This window comes from Protopterus annectens, chromosome 3.part0, assembly GCF_019279795.1.
Source record: "Protopterus annectens isolate FY-2018-M chromosome 3.part0, PAN1.0, whole genome shotgun sequence".
Lineage (NCBI taxonomy): Eukaryota > Metazoa > Chordata > Ceratodontiformes > Protopteridae > Protopterus > Protopterus annectens.
In genome coordinates, this window is record NC_056731.1 from 1,162,313,135 (window position 1) to 1,162,329,375 (window position 16,241).

Genomic DNA, 16,241 nt, shown 5'->3' on the forward strand with positions numbered 1-16,241 from the left:
AAAAATGTAAGACAGCTTATTGCCAAGAAATGCTGAGAATTGTTAAGAAAACTGTTGAATTTAAACTAGAAATAGGTGCTAAGTATAATATTTTATTTGAGAATACTTTTAAAGTACTGGTGTAAAAAGGTAACAAAGACAGAGCTGTGTGTACAATGTTAGCATATTTCACACACTGGGTGGAGCCATTAGATCAAAAGCTACTGACAATAACATAAAACTAGGAAGTGTAAGATATGCAGACGGTGCAGTGGTTAACGCTGTCGCCTTACAGCAAGAGGTTCGCTGGTTCGATTCTCAGCTGGGGTGCCTTCTGTGTGGAGTTTGCATGTTCTCCCTGCGTTCGCGTGGGTTTCCTCTGGGTACTCCGGTTTCCTCCCACATCCTAAAGACATGCTTCTGGAGCATTTCACCCCAGGCCTCCACTTTAATTTCATTCTATATGTAGGTGTAGGTGTGTGAGTGTGTCTGTGTGTGCGCGTGTGTATGCACCCACACACACATATATATATATATATATATATATACGGATTCACTTCAAAACACTGAAAACACATATCATACATATACTGTATATATATTCCACCAAGTGTAAGCAGGGGGGCAAGCCCCCATGCACCGCCACACCCCCTGCTATTTAAATATATCAACTCCAAGATTGCACTTAGTGTAGTGAAGTGAAATCTTGGAGTGTATATATATATATATATATATATATATATATATGTAGCAGGAGGTGTGGGGGGGTGTAGCCTCCCACATGGGTGGTGCATACACTTGGTGGAAAGTGCTATGATTTATGTTGTTTAAACTCAGTATATGTATGATATGTGTTTTCAGTGTTTTCAGTTTCAGTATTTTGAGTTTTCAAGATTTAGCAGTTTCAGTGTTTCGGTTTCACTGTTTTGAGTTTCAGTGTTTTGAGCTTTCAGTGTTATGAAGTGAATCTATATATATATATATATATATATATATATATATATATATATATATATATATATATATACACACACACACACACACACATATATATATATATATATATATAAATATACATATGTGTGTGTGTGTGTGTGTGTGTGTGTGTGTGTGTGTGTGTGTGTGTGCGTGTAGGTAGATAGACAGACAAACTTAGAGGGGAATGTAGACTATAGGGCATTCTGTTTTAAATGTTAATGAGCTTGTACATGAAGGAGCATGATATGTAATATACTTTTATCCAGAGAGTTTGCTCTGAATATAGACCTTGTGAAGGTCAATCACATAAGTGATGTATGTTATTTACTCCCCCTCCTGACTGAAAAACAGACATCACAGACCCAGATGATTTGCTTAATTTTCTCTTCACTTACCAGTAAAAGTAGGAACAGGGATCAGCTGTCCTAGGCTGTAGACTTGTAAGTGCTTGCCTTCTAGGTCAGATATACCAGAATACCAGACAAAAATTTCTGAAACACAAGAGTTCAGCACTGATAATTTCATTATTTAAGGTAATGTATCCACCAAGAAATTACTGAGGGAGAGCTATAGATGGTCCCATATTGAAATTATTTGTAGGGACCTAAGGTTACATTAATAAGCATATCTCTACCTTTACTTATAGAACCTTGAATGCTAAGCATTCTTGGTGGCATCTCCTTTTTCCAGATTTTTTTTTTTTTTTGGAATCCATTCTCTTTGAAAAAGTTACAGCCATGAATGCTAACTTCATAGCTAAGAATATGTGACTTGATCCATGTTTATCCTTTCGTTACTATGCTTAGGACAAACATACCTCTCAACTGTACAGATTTTCGCAGAATATCCAGATTTTTGCATCACATTTCTGGTCTGAGACTGTTCACCATAAAATCTGTGGTTTTCTGGCAAATCACAGAATACTGGTCACTAAATAATGAACAAATAATGACATATTTGTTTCAGACTTCATTTCTTTCAGAAAATGCATGTGAACATAAATCCTGTTATTCTAACAGTGTTCTAGGTTTATAAAAGCAATATTTATTATATATTTAAATTATTAATTAATAAATTATTAAATATTTAAATAATTTATGCAGACGGTACAGTGGTTAACACTGTCGCCTTACAGCAAGAGGTTCTCTGGTTTGATTCTCAGCTGGGGTGCCTTCTGTATGGAGTTTGCATGTTCTCCCTGCGTTCGTGTGGGTTTCCTCCGGGTACTCTGGTTTCCTCCCACATCTTAAAGACATGCTTCTGGAGCATTTCACCCTAGGCCTCCACTGGAAACAGGATCTGTGGAACCTAGTTGAACTTTCCCAGTCAACAAATGTTAAATAAATACATAAATGTAAAATCTGTCCCTATTTTTGGGCCTTTGCCCCCCCCCCCCCCATTATTTCAGGCTTTGTCCAGATTTCTTGTGTTAAGAGGTTGTGAGGTATGGAAAGGTGCCTAACATGTAGATGTTTGCTATAATGAAAGGTGTTTAAAATAGCAACTACATGCAGGAAATCATACTATGCACCATTTTGTTTGTCATACTAGGTTAATTGCCTTTGTGGGTCATTTTAAGCCTAGTCAGTTACTCATATGAGAATCAAACTTTGCACCTTATGGTTGGAAAGTAAATACCTTAATCATTATACTAACCTTCATTAGTGTATGCACATATTTCAGTTGCAAGAGATGAGTATATAAGAGAAACAGACTCGGTAAAGAGTGTTTGCTTATGACTAAACTGGAAAGGAAAAGTGAAAGGTACAGGATGAGATTATGGGAGGTAACTAGTATTTTTAAGGAGTGATGTGCCTTTAAGAAAAAAGACTGGGAGGTTGATTAATTGATTCTGTATAAGTAAAGACCTTTGGGCTAGTTAGGAAATACAATAGATGTTGTTACCATCTATACCTAGAAATGCTTTTCCTGACTTCTTTTACTCCTGTTTTTTCTATTTGCATGACAATAGCCTTGCCTTAAAAGTTAATTCTTTAAGTAACAAATTAACTGTGCCCTTTATGTAATAAAAAATATAACCTAATAACAACTGCATGCAATGTGCAGAAACATTAAAAAGACAACGTTGAAAGTGGTCACTGAACTGCAGTTCTAGTTTTTAAATAATGCAAGTAAAGAGCAGTAGAGAGCAATTACAATAACTTTTGGACTGTGGGAGGAAGGGACAACAGAAAAACTTTAGAACTGATGAAACCTTAAACTACACATAGCTGGAAGATTTTCTATGTGCATCACAGAAACATGTTTTACTTTTAAGTTTCATTTATTAGACAGTAGTACATAAAATGCACTTCTACTAGTCTTTAAGAGTTTTTGTTCAGGAGAGAACCTGCAGCAGAATAAACATTGTAAAGCTGTTAAGAAAGAGGGAGAGATAAATAATAAAATTAAGAATGACATACCCCCAGATTCAAGAAACTCCATGCAAGAATAACACTAATCTTGCATGGAGTGGTTCGTGTTTGTTTAGAACAGCAGCGTGCCTTGCATATTCATGAAGACATTCTGCTGCTTAATCTACACGGACATGAACCGTGAACGAGTATAGGGGGCATGTCCAAGTAGTGCACGGACACTAAACACACCCCCTGCACTCAGAAAGTGCGGTACAGCACTTTCTAAGCTAAACTGGAATAATATAATAGCTTTGCTCTAATATTATGCCATTATTTCAGTGTCCTTAGACACCGAAATGAAAAAATGATCATTTCTTTGTCCGCGGACACTGAAATAAAAATCGACAACAAGAAAGCAATGCAGGGGGTGTGTGACAGGTTCTGTGACACACCCCCTGCATTGCTAAAGTGCTGTATGACACTTTTGCAACTTGCTAAAGCAGGAAATGTGTGGAAATGCACACATAATGGGGGATAAATCCCCCAAAAGTGAAAAAGCACAAGTATAGCCCCACAAACATAGAAAGTTGATAGAGAACAGGTCATGCATCAGCATGAATCACGTAAGGGTAGAAGTCTGAAAGCAAATATTTCTTGAAATACTAAATTCTCTAGAACCACTCCATACTGTTAGAATTAAATCCAAGGTATCCCCACGGCTGACCAAAACAACCCATACCCTTATGCAAAATAGGGACAGGCTATGGAAAACCTGGAAAAAATACAAACTTCCATCTGACTGGCAAAAATACAGAGAACTCAGAAACCACTCAAAAAATACATTACTAAAGACAAAAAAGAATTTCATTTCAACCCCCCTACTGCTTTAAAATCCAATCCCAAAAAATTCTGGAACTCAATCAACCAAATATTACATCCTGATAACATCTCCTCCCCTAACCCCCACCCAAATAAAACACCAGAAGACACTGCCACCATTTTCAACTCTTTCTTTGTAGAAACTGTATCAAAGATGGTTAATGCAAACTCACTTCTACCGAATAAACCTAACCCCCCTGCCAGACCTTCTAGCTCCGACTCCTCTAATCCTTTCTCTTTACAGCCTGTTTCTACCTTTTATATCAAATCTTTACTCTCCAAATTAAAACCATACTCAACCTCTGCTGACAACATCCCTTCCTACTTCCTCCTCCACCTAGCAGCCAATACTCTTGCCTTTCCTGTATCCATACTGATTAACCGCTCTGTCACTGAATCTAAAGTTCCATCTCTCTGGAAAAATTTTACACTTTACCAATTCACAAAGGAGGACATTCCCTAGACATCTCTAACTTTAGACTTATAGCTATCTTGTCACCACTCTCCAAACTACTTCAAAAATGCATACATAGCAAACTTTGCAATATCTAACACAGGAAAACTTACTTACTCCTACTCAGCATGGTTTTTGCCCAAAACATAGTACAACCACTGCCTTAATCTCCTTTACTAACGCCATATCCCAGGCTTGTGACAATAACAAACTTGTCTCTTGTTTATTTTTAGATCTTTCTAAAGCCTTTGACACTGTTTCACACTCATTACTTCTGACTAAACTGACTAATCTAAACTTCTCTCCCTTCTGTCAATTGGTTTTCTAGCTATCTCTCTGATAGACTACAATCTGTGAAACGGCTCTCTACACTCTCCCATCCTCTTCCCATAAAGATGGGCATCCCTCAGGGTTCTATACTAGGTCCACTGCTATTTAACATTTTTACAAACCAACTCCATACTTCTTGCTCCCAGTCTTCTCTTATACAATACGAAGATGATTCCACTGTGATTACCATCACTGATTCTCCCTCAGATCTCATCTCCAAAACACAGGCAGCCTTCACCTCCGTTGAAACCTGGCTCACCAATAACCAACTAATACTTAACCCTAAGAAAACTAAACTCCTGCTCTTTCTCCCCAAAACTATTACCCATCTTAAATCCACTTTTACCATGCTCTCTCTCAACAAACCCCCTATAATAGCTGATACAAGCACCAAATTCCTGTGTGTCAAAATAGATGACCAACTTAAATTTGACCTGCACATCAATAACTGCATCAAGAAGGCCCATCAAAAACTAGGACTCCTATACAGAAAAAGAAAGTTTCTTACTTACAAAGCTAAAGTTACCCTATCACATTCCTACTTATTACCTAGTCCACTATATGGCTCTCAGATTCTAACAAACCTTAATAGCACACTCCTAGCATAACTCAGCTCTACTTATAATAAGATAGCCAGATTCTCTGCTCAACATACTTTCAAAACTTATCACTGTGTCTCACTTCTACACCTAAACTGGCTGTAATTACCCAATTTGCTTCTTCTCTCTTAGCTCCAAATTATTCAATCTTTACTACATCGACCTCTCTATTCACTTAGCCTATCCTCCCTAATATCCCACTACTCTAGTACTTCGTAGCTCTGACCAAGACTTGTTATGTGTATACAAACCTAGGTTTAAAATGGCTAGCAACCTTTATATCTATCACCCAACCATTGCATGGAACAAGCTTCCATATCAAATTAGACCAACAAAAAATCCAAAACAATTCAAAGAAGCAGAAAGAGTACACCTAAAAACTATCTGTTCATGCTCCTGTACTCACCCTCCATAAACTGTTACCTTACCCATATGTTAATCTTCTTCTGGAACTCTACTCCACACATTAATCACTACTCCCTTCTGTCTGTAGCACATCTACTGCCTCCAGGCCTTGTCTATTTCATTTATCACCCTAAATTATTTATGTCTCAGAATAGCCCTCTTTCTCAACTTCCTCTCCAAGAGCATCCCCTAAAATCAGTCAGTGTCTATAAAGAACTAATAGATAACTAGTTGCAATACTTCTATCTCAATCTTTCCCATGGCCTCTATTACGAATTATTATGTGTTTACATTTGAAACTTGAATAATGTTTTGAAGATAACCAAAGTGCTGCTGTGATCTGTACATTTTGTTTATTTACTTTATTGTATAACTGTCATTGGAGCTTCTCTCCCCGGGCCTCTGCTAAAAAAGGGCTACATTACTAGCTCAGTCAGACATTTCCTAGTCAACAAATGTAAAATAAATAAATAAATGTATGGCAATATTCCCTCACAGCGGTGCATGTTAACAAAGGCACAAATGATGGGGGGAATAAATACTACATTAGGGACATGCCTGAAAAATTGCCCTCACACAATTAGAAAGTTGATAGATAACAGGATATGTATTAGCAGGTTCCCTGAAGGATAGAAGCCCAAAAGCCAAATCAATGCCAGTATTTCATGACTGCAGTCCAGAGTAGTTGTCAGAACACCACAATACACAACTATATAACCTAAAACATAATTATCTATACTTTTTTTAATAGTCTAAGGAATATTTAAGTGTAGCTAAGATAGTGTGCATGTTATGCCTGTCTGCTTAGCATAGCTTAAACATCCCATAGGAGCTAAATGCAAATAGACAGGTGAAATTTCCAAACCAAGATAGTGTAGTGGTTAGAGTTGTAGCTTTACATGCAGGTGTTCACAGCTTGAGTCCGAAAACAGGTAACTTATTTTCCTATGTGAATGTAGTGTTAAAATTATTTTAGCAAACTTAAATTATGTAGCAACTTGTTTTTGTCAACCAGGGTAGTGTAGTAATTCCAAAAGTGAGATGTCAGTGTAGATAAGATTTGAAACCCCCATATAAACACAAGTGCCCCATACAGTATAGTCACACAAGAATATAATTTAATGAAAGCACATAGGGGGATGCCATGGAAAGTAAACATAAAATTATAATGTGTATATAAATATCATTTTATAATATAAAATTAGAAGTATAATATGCTTAAATGTGGCTTAATCACTCTGTATCCATCAGATCTTGTTCTGCCCAACAACAAAATAATCAACCCTGCCAAGTCTTGAGCCCGGGATGCTGTCCTCTACAACCACAGCAAAATACTAACACACCATCTGAGCTGTGAGATTCTGTAATGCTTTAACAAACATATCATGCATTCCAGTCTTGTCCCAAGTGTCAAATCCATGACCCTGAACACTACAGCCAGAGAAATGTACCACTACACCATCTGAGCTATAAAAGTTGATGTTAATTTTTCAAACATATCATGCAATAGAGGCATACAACATTAGGGAGAAAGCTTTGTGGAACTATTCATGTGCTGTATACAGACACACACACACACACACACACATATATATATATATATATATATATATATATATATATATATATATATATATATATATATATATATATATATATATAAATATATATATATATATATATATATATATATATATGCCTGATGATGCTTTGAGCAACCTATCTTTCCCTGGAGGAGTGGTTTCAGCCCAGAAATTAGTAGTTTGTTGGCCATTTTGGGCTAATTTCTATCTCTTTCATTTCCCTGCTATAAAACCCGCATTAGCACAATTTTACGCACCGGGCAGCACCGGTTAGTTAGGGTATAACTATTCCCGGCTCCACAAAGTTTACTCTTCAGTTTTTCCCTTGGAACTAGAGAAACTTTCAACTTAAGCACTCAAACCATTCTCAGCCTGGCACTTGCTCAAAACTCATAGCAAGCACTAATAAACCTTAGCACTAACCCCCCCCCCCCATAGTGTAGAGAAGGACAAGGCTCTCTATTCGACCTTACCAGCCAATCAGTAAACCAGCTCACTGTACCTATTCAGGCATGTCCAAAGGGCTGTTTCAGGTGTACTATCCAGTCCAACTGGTGAATCTGGGCATTTTGAGGCAATGTTACAACTGCCTTATGTACACAGACAACCCTCTCCTCCTACCACCAAACATTAATACATGCGAGAGACGCAATTATACAGCCAAACTGGAGGCTAAGCTCTCTCAACCCAAGATCCAAAATGAAAAAAAGCCAGCACCCAGGAGAATCTGAATTCAATTTCTTTATTTAAACTGAAACTAGAACTCTCTCAACCCAAGACTGGACCAGACAGTCAAAAGGAGAAGGGAATTAATTGCATCACACTACCAGTCTCACATAGAGCTATGAAACCAGCACCGGCAAAAAACATGCATAAATACACAAAAACATACTCAGAGGCTCTAAATAAAAATCTGCAAAAGCAACAGAGACCTCCAAAGCAGAGATCCAAGCAACCTCCACCCCCCCAACACAAACCATGAAACACATACTTCACAAAACCAGTGTGCCATGCAATCACAGCCCTTAAGGCAAAATGACATATCCAACACACTAGTAATAGGTGACTCTATAGTCAGGCACACTCACTAGACTGAACAAGGAGAAGGTTACTGTTAGCTGCCTATCGGGTGCCATGATCTGCCACAGAACACAAGCACTCAAGTCACTCTAGAACAAGTACAAATACGGCTCTGTCATTGTCCACGTTGGTGTGAATGACCTGAGATGTACCTCCCTGGACTACATGAAAAGAGACATGGAAGAGCTCTCTGATCACATAGCCCAGGCTGGTATGACCCTGACCCTGAGAAGCATCCTGCCCTCACCAAGAATGATACCATGGTATAAAGAAAAAAATATAAATTTCAACAATTGGCTAAGCTTCTGGTGTCATTCAAAGGTGATCCAGTGTCTGTCAGTCTGGGATGACATGATCAACAAGCCATGCTGCTTCGTTAGAGATGGCTTGCACCTGTCACCCTTAGGCTTTCAAATACTGGCCAAGGCTCTTGCCACCCCCATAGTGCCTTTTTTAGGCAAGGCTCAAAAGACAAACTCACTGTCATAAATAGCACAAGTAACAAAAAAACTGAGGGTAATGCTACTCAGTGCCAGAAGTCTAAACCTTAAAATGCATGCACTCGAGGCACTCCTCAGTATGGAGAAAATCAGTATATGTGTAGTAACAGAAACCTGGTTTAATGATCCAGAGAGCACCCCAGCACTACCAGGCTACAACTCATACGATACATTTCGGTCACAAAACCCAGACCGAAATACAAAAGGCAGGGGTGTATCCGTATTCATCAAGGATACCCACACCTCCAGTTTAGTGGCACAGCACGATGCTTCAGAGATCATCCACATGCAACTAACAATGGTCAGAACTGCATTTCAAATTGTAGCTTGCTACAGATCACCCACCATGTCTTAGGACCCCCATTCTGCATTTTTGGAAACACTGGGAAACATAAAGGTCCTACCAAACACCCTGATATTGGGTGATTTCAATTACCCAAACATTAACTGGGAGAACTACTCAAATACTAACTCCCTTGCCCAACATTTCCTAGAATTTATAAACTCAAATGCCCTGGATCAACTGGTCAACACCTCCACCAGAGGGGACAACATATTGCACCTGGTCATCACCAACATGGGCGACTGGTGTTCCACACTGGAGGTCAACCACTCACTGGTTAGATCTGACCATAAACTAATCACTCTGGATATCCACATTCCGCTCCCACTTCCGGTCAAAGAAACCACCATGAAAAACATTTCAAAAGCAAACTTCACATTACTTAAGACCAAGGTGGAAAGTTTCAAATCCCCCATGCTAAAGGATAACGCTGCCCAAGCTGCAAAATCATTTATTAATGCTCTCTACGGGCACCTACAAGAATGCATGGATTGTGCTATCCCAAGCAAAACCAAGACTAGCTCCACCAAGAAAAGGAAACCAGCCTGGTGTACCCCTGCCATAAACAAGCTATACAATAGAAGGAGGAAACTAGTACAGAAAAGAGTAAAATCCCAAGAGGGGAAGACATCCCTGATCAGTATCAGCAAGAAACTACAATCCCCTCATAAAATCATCCAAGGCTAGCTTCGATAGAAAAATTGGCAAGGACTCCAAAGATAACTGCAAAGCATTCTTTAGCTATGTCAAGAATCTAAGTGGCAATTCCCAGATCTGCTTGGAGTTAGTGCAGAATGGCACAAAATACACTGAACTGACCGATATCACCAACATCCTGGCAGACAGGTTCAGTGCAAACTTCACCCCCCTTCATCCCCAAAAGGACCCATAACCATACCAGAAGATGTTGTGCCCCTGAAATCACAGACACTCAGGTTAAAACAGCCCTCTCCAAAGGCAAAAATACAGCATCAATGGGACTGGATGGTGTCCCAGGCTGTGTCCTACATGAGCTCAAAGATGAACTAACCCCTCACCTAAGCACACTGTTCAAACTCAGCCTCTCCACAGGCTACGTGCCCATTGAGTGGTGCACAGCAATGATTATTCTGCTCCACAAAGGTGGAGCCACAACAGGCCCCGGGAACTATCACCCTATAAGCTTGACTAGCTTGGTCTGCAAGGCTATGGAGTGCATCATCATGGATCTCATTAACAGAGACATTGGGAACCTCCAAACACTGGACCCTACCCAGTTTGGCTTTGTTAAGGGCAGATCATGCCTCCTAAACCTGGTGGACCTCTTTGAGACGGTTACCAAGGCTATAGATGAGGGAAAGATGGTCCACACATCCTACCTAGACCTTGCAAAGGCCTTCAACACCATTCCCCATTCTGGTATTATAGACAAGCTCACCAGCCTGAACATAAACCCCTATGTCACAAGATGGGTTGCCAACTGTCTCACAGACAGAACCCACATGGTAAGAGTTGCGGGAGTTAGGTCTGACTCTAAACCGGTTACAAGTGGCATTCCCCAGGGCTCAGTCCTAGGAGCCCTCCTGTTCTGCATATACTTCTCAGAGGTACAGGCAAGCACAGGAGGACTATGGCTGACCAAATTCACAGACGACTGCAAACTAGGGCCTGTAATTGACTCTCCGGCTGACAAAGACATCCTCCAAAAGGGTCTCACTGAGACAGATACCTGGTGTCAAAACCATGGCCTCAAGCTAAATGCCAAAAAGTGCATAGTCATCCCCTTTGGAAAAAACAAAGTACCCACAAATTACCACATAGGTAGTAGCCCCCTAAATACGGAAGACAAAATAAGGGATCTGGGGACTCAAGTAGATAGTAATCTCTCCTTTGATAATCACATTGCCAAAGTGGTTAGAAAATCCTTCTATGTGGCCACCTAATCACAAAAGGGTTTGCATCCAGATCAAAAGAGGTCATTGTGCCCCTCTATGCATCACTCATCAGACCCATCATAGAGTACAATGCCCCATTTGGGATGTACCTTACAATACACCTGCAACAGCTGGAAAGACCACAGAAGTACCTCACCAAGAGGATCACTGGCCTCAAACAGATGCCCTATGCAGTTCGACTGAAGAAACTACAGCTGTACTTGGTTGCATACCGCCTACTCAGAGGTGATCTCTGCCTGACATACAAGGCCATGTCCAACCCAGAATTCATGGACATGCTCCACCGAAAGAAAACCATATCCCCTTGAACCACACGCTCTAAGGATCTAAACCTCACCACAACAATAAATAGGATGTACTGGAGGGATAAATTCCTGTCCCAGAGACTTCGCATGCTCGGAAACAAGATTACAATTTACATTAGGCAAAGCTCCTCACTAACACTCTTCAAGAGAAACCTTGACGAGTGGATGAAAAACAGGAAGTTCACCCCGGGGATCACTTCAGTGGCTCTGCTGGACAGAGGCACAGGGAACTAATCTAAGGGTGTGGCAAAAACCAACACATTCCGGCTAGGCTTATAAATGCTTTTGGGCAGATAGCCTAGTACCTACCTATGAACCTATGAAACATATATATGAAAAAGTAGAGTCCTAATATAGATATAGATATATAAAAATATAAATGAAGGGGGAATATATATATATATATATATATATATATATATATATATATATATATATATATATATAAAAAACATGCAGTGCAGTTGTACCACAGAACCATCCATCTCAGCCTGTTAGTGCAAGAAACCTGTACAAAGGCTGTAAAAGGGGGGGATGGGCCACATATAGGGACATATTTCAAATATTGCTGTTACAAGTGAAGACATTTGTTACAGCAACAGGGTGCGTTTCAGCAGACAATTACTGAAGGATATGAGAATGGAAACTGAAATGTTATGTCATTATTTACTGACATAAATCCTTGGATAATCACCATGATTTACCAGACAAATACAAATAAATTGTGGAAGTGAACAAAAGTAAGGGACAAACATCCGGTCATTCTGTGAAACTCCTGGCAGTGGAGAGGTATGCTCAGAACCCCTTAGTACACTGAATCTGGACCAAGCCTGACAAAGTGGAGGGACAAAGGCATGAAAATAGGGACATAGCCAAAATACGTCAGTAGATAAGCTGAGAAAGTTGATGTAGTAACACTGTATGTCCTAACATATATTGTCTGAAATATCACAATTCCAGGACTCAATTGCTTCTCATTAGTTACTGACCTCAATCCCCACATCATTCCACTGATGCTTCAGGAATACACAACAGTTATGGGGACCAGACCAAAGATATCGGCCAAACAACTGGACATTCTACAAATATGTGGACATAACACAACAGAAGGGAAACTACACTGAGCTACCGAGTAATGTCCAAACTACAATCAGACAATGAGACTGACATAACACTACTCAAGCCCATCTCTGGGCTGTACACATGCATTAGCAAATATAACAGGCACTACAGGGATGTAACACTAGTGGAAAATAGACACTATTGTGAAAGTGCATACCCCAAACAATTGCACCATAGTTACAGCAACATACCAGTAAGCAAACTGAACACTACAGTATAATGACGGTGTGAGCAACAAAATCCTGTTTGCCACTCACACATTACCCCTACATATACTGACCCAAGTCACAGTGTAGTGAGAATCATGTGGTGTTACAGGACATGTCACGGCCTGCATGTACAAACATATGCACGTGATAGGGAACCAGAAACTGGAGCAGCATGCACAGTCAGATAGAAAGGGCCCATGACACTCACATGTACTCCCTCCCTACACAGCCCAAATAACATGTACACACTATACTGCTACACAATCCTGACAGTTTTCTAACAATGGGCAGACATACACAGACCTCTCAAATGTACAGTTTCCCCACAGAGTGTATAGGCACAGCACTCATATCTATGGCCGCTTCCTTGTTACATGTCTGGGGGTCTATGACATCACTGGGATGGTAGCAGGAATGAATGCAATAAATAATGATACTACATACCTCTGAACCTCTTAGTGCATGACATCTGGACAAAGCCTGACATAATTGGGGACAGAGACCCAAACACAGGGATATATTGGACATATTGCTGTTATAAATGTAGACAGTTGCTAGAGTTACCGGCTTTGTTGTAACATATCTTTTCTGAGGGATATGAAGTCAGTAACACCAATGGATGTTAGCATTTAGTGACTGCATTCCCCAGAGTATCCTACCAATTAGTTAAGGACAACAACTGTCTGGGGAACAGATCAAACATATGAGCCACGCATCTGGACAGTGTCTAGGCCTCTGGACTGTGTAGAGATATGATTGCAGTGATGTAACAGAATAGAAATCCCCTGACAGCTGCCAAACATGTCACTCAGCACCTTATGAAGCACAGTAAGACCAACATGACACTCTCCCACATCACCTCTGGGCAATTACCCATGTATATTCAAATATAGCATGCACTACAGGGATGAAACTGTAGCAAAAAGCAGAGAGTGGTGCAAAAATGTCCACCCAAATTAATTTGCACCACAGTCACAACCAACACACCAGTACCCAAAATGAACTCTAGAGTAGAACGACTGTCTGAACAAACATCTCCTGATTGCCAGGCACACATTACACCAACATATACTGGCCCAATTCACAGTGCACTTGGAATCCTGAGGTGTTACAAGGCATTTCACAGTCAACCCCTACAAGCATACAGACATGATAGACCAACAACAGCTGTAGCAGCATGCAGAGTCAGATAGGTAAAGGATGTATGGTACTCACATCTGCTACTCTCCCTACCCAGCCCAACAGACATCTACACAGAACACTGCTACACAGTCTTGGCAGTCTGTTCACAATGGCCAGACAGACATAACTGTCATATGTACAGATTTCCACAGAATTACCAGGGTGTGGAACCATAATCCTGGCCACCACTGCATACCATGGCCAAGAGTCTGCCAGGTCATTGGCATGATAACTGGAGTGCAGTTGGTAATTAATGATATACCATACCTATGCACCTTGTAGTGCAGGACATCTGGACAATGCATGACATACTTGTGGGACAGGGGGCTAGAAAGAGGAGCATATCACACATAATGGTGTTACAAACTGAAACAGTAGCTGGTGTTACATGTGTTGTAACATAACATCCTTGAAGGATATGGATGTCTGGAACACCAATAGATGTCAACAGTTACTGACTACAGTTCTCAAATTATCCTATCAACCCCCACAAAAACAGACATTGTTCAAGGAACAGACTAAGCATAACAGGCAAACATTTGACCAGTCTGGGACAACATGCCAGTTGAGAAGTATGTCAGAGGCATATCACTGTCAGATGTCAAGTCACCCAGTAAATGCATGTCCAGATGAGCCCTGTCAATCTAGCAACCCTCCATGTGTATAACAGCACTAATGACATACAATCTGTACCCAATTCTGGAGCTTTGTCCCCCATGATATTGGGCTGTTTCCACATGTCCTGTCCTGTGAGGTATTTCCACCTATTATCTGTAAAGCTGTAGCCCTCACACTGCCATGATGACCCCCACACAGGCAAGAAAAATGGCAAAGGCCCACATGAAGGGCATCCCATATGTTGGAACTAGCAGCAGTGTCCAGGCCCACACCACAATACTATGTGGGCACCTAAATAGCTTTATGGCCTCAGCAATACCTGACAGGACAACATCAACCCACTCAAGGTAGGCTGAATGCCTGTGGTGGACAGCAGCAATACACAGCTACCATCATAGATGAAAATAATCGCAGGATGGGCCAAGAAGGGCAGGTGCCTCATTGGAAGCCATGTCACCTTGTTCTGCACAAGCAAATAAGGTCACAGGTGATGTGCCCTAAGGCTACCTTTGAGGGCAAACTGGAGACATCCACCAAGGCCAATCACTAGGCCTTCCAGACGTTTGCCTGCAATTCCAGAAGCAACACGCATATCTGCTTTGTAGTGGTGGTCAATAACACCACATGCACATATGCCATGAATATAGGCAACTGGCTGCAGATAGGTGAAATGTAAACATCACCCCACTGTCCCCCCATAGGTACACATGTGCATGTACAGCACCTGCCCTCCTCCCCTCATGATCAGGAAGCAGGTCTGTAATGCCCTTACAAAGGCAACACACAGAGGTCTCCATAGGCCTGATACCATTCCTGGCTGCATCCAGCATGAACACAGGCATGGGCTCTCAGATCCATTCTGCAGTGTTGTCAACCACAGCCTAAGCACTGGTGTCATAGGTTCATAGGTTCATAGGTTCATACTAGGCTATCTGCCCAAGGGCATTTATAAGCCTAGCCCATAGTTATTTGGCTTTCGCCACCCCTTTAGTTTGAATAAAACTATGCCTATTATTTTGCTGTGCCTCTGTCAAGCAGTGACACTGAAGTAATCCCTGGGGTATATCTGCGATCCCCATCCATTGGTCAAGATTCCTCTTGAACAAGGCCAGCAGTGCTCTGCCTCACATGTACCGGATTTTGTTCCACAGCATAGGAGTCTCTGGGTGATGAATCTGTCCTCCAGCACGTTCTATTAATAACCGTGTCAAGGTTTAAGTCTCCGCCCTTGTGGTTCTGAGGATCTAGATTTTTGAGGTGAAGCATATTCATCAAATCAGGGTTTGACATGGCCTTATATGTCAAGCACAGGTCACCTCTGAGCAAGCGGTATGAGACTGAATTGAGCTGGAGTTCTTTCAGTCAGGCAGCATAAGACATATTT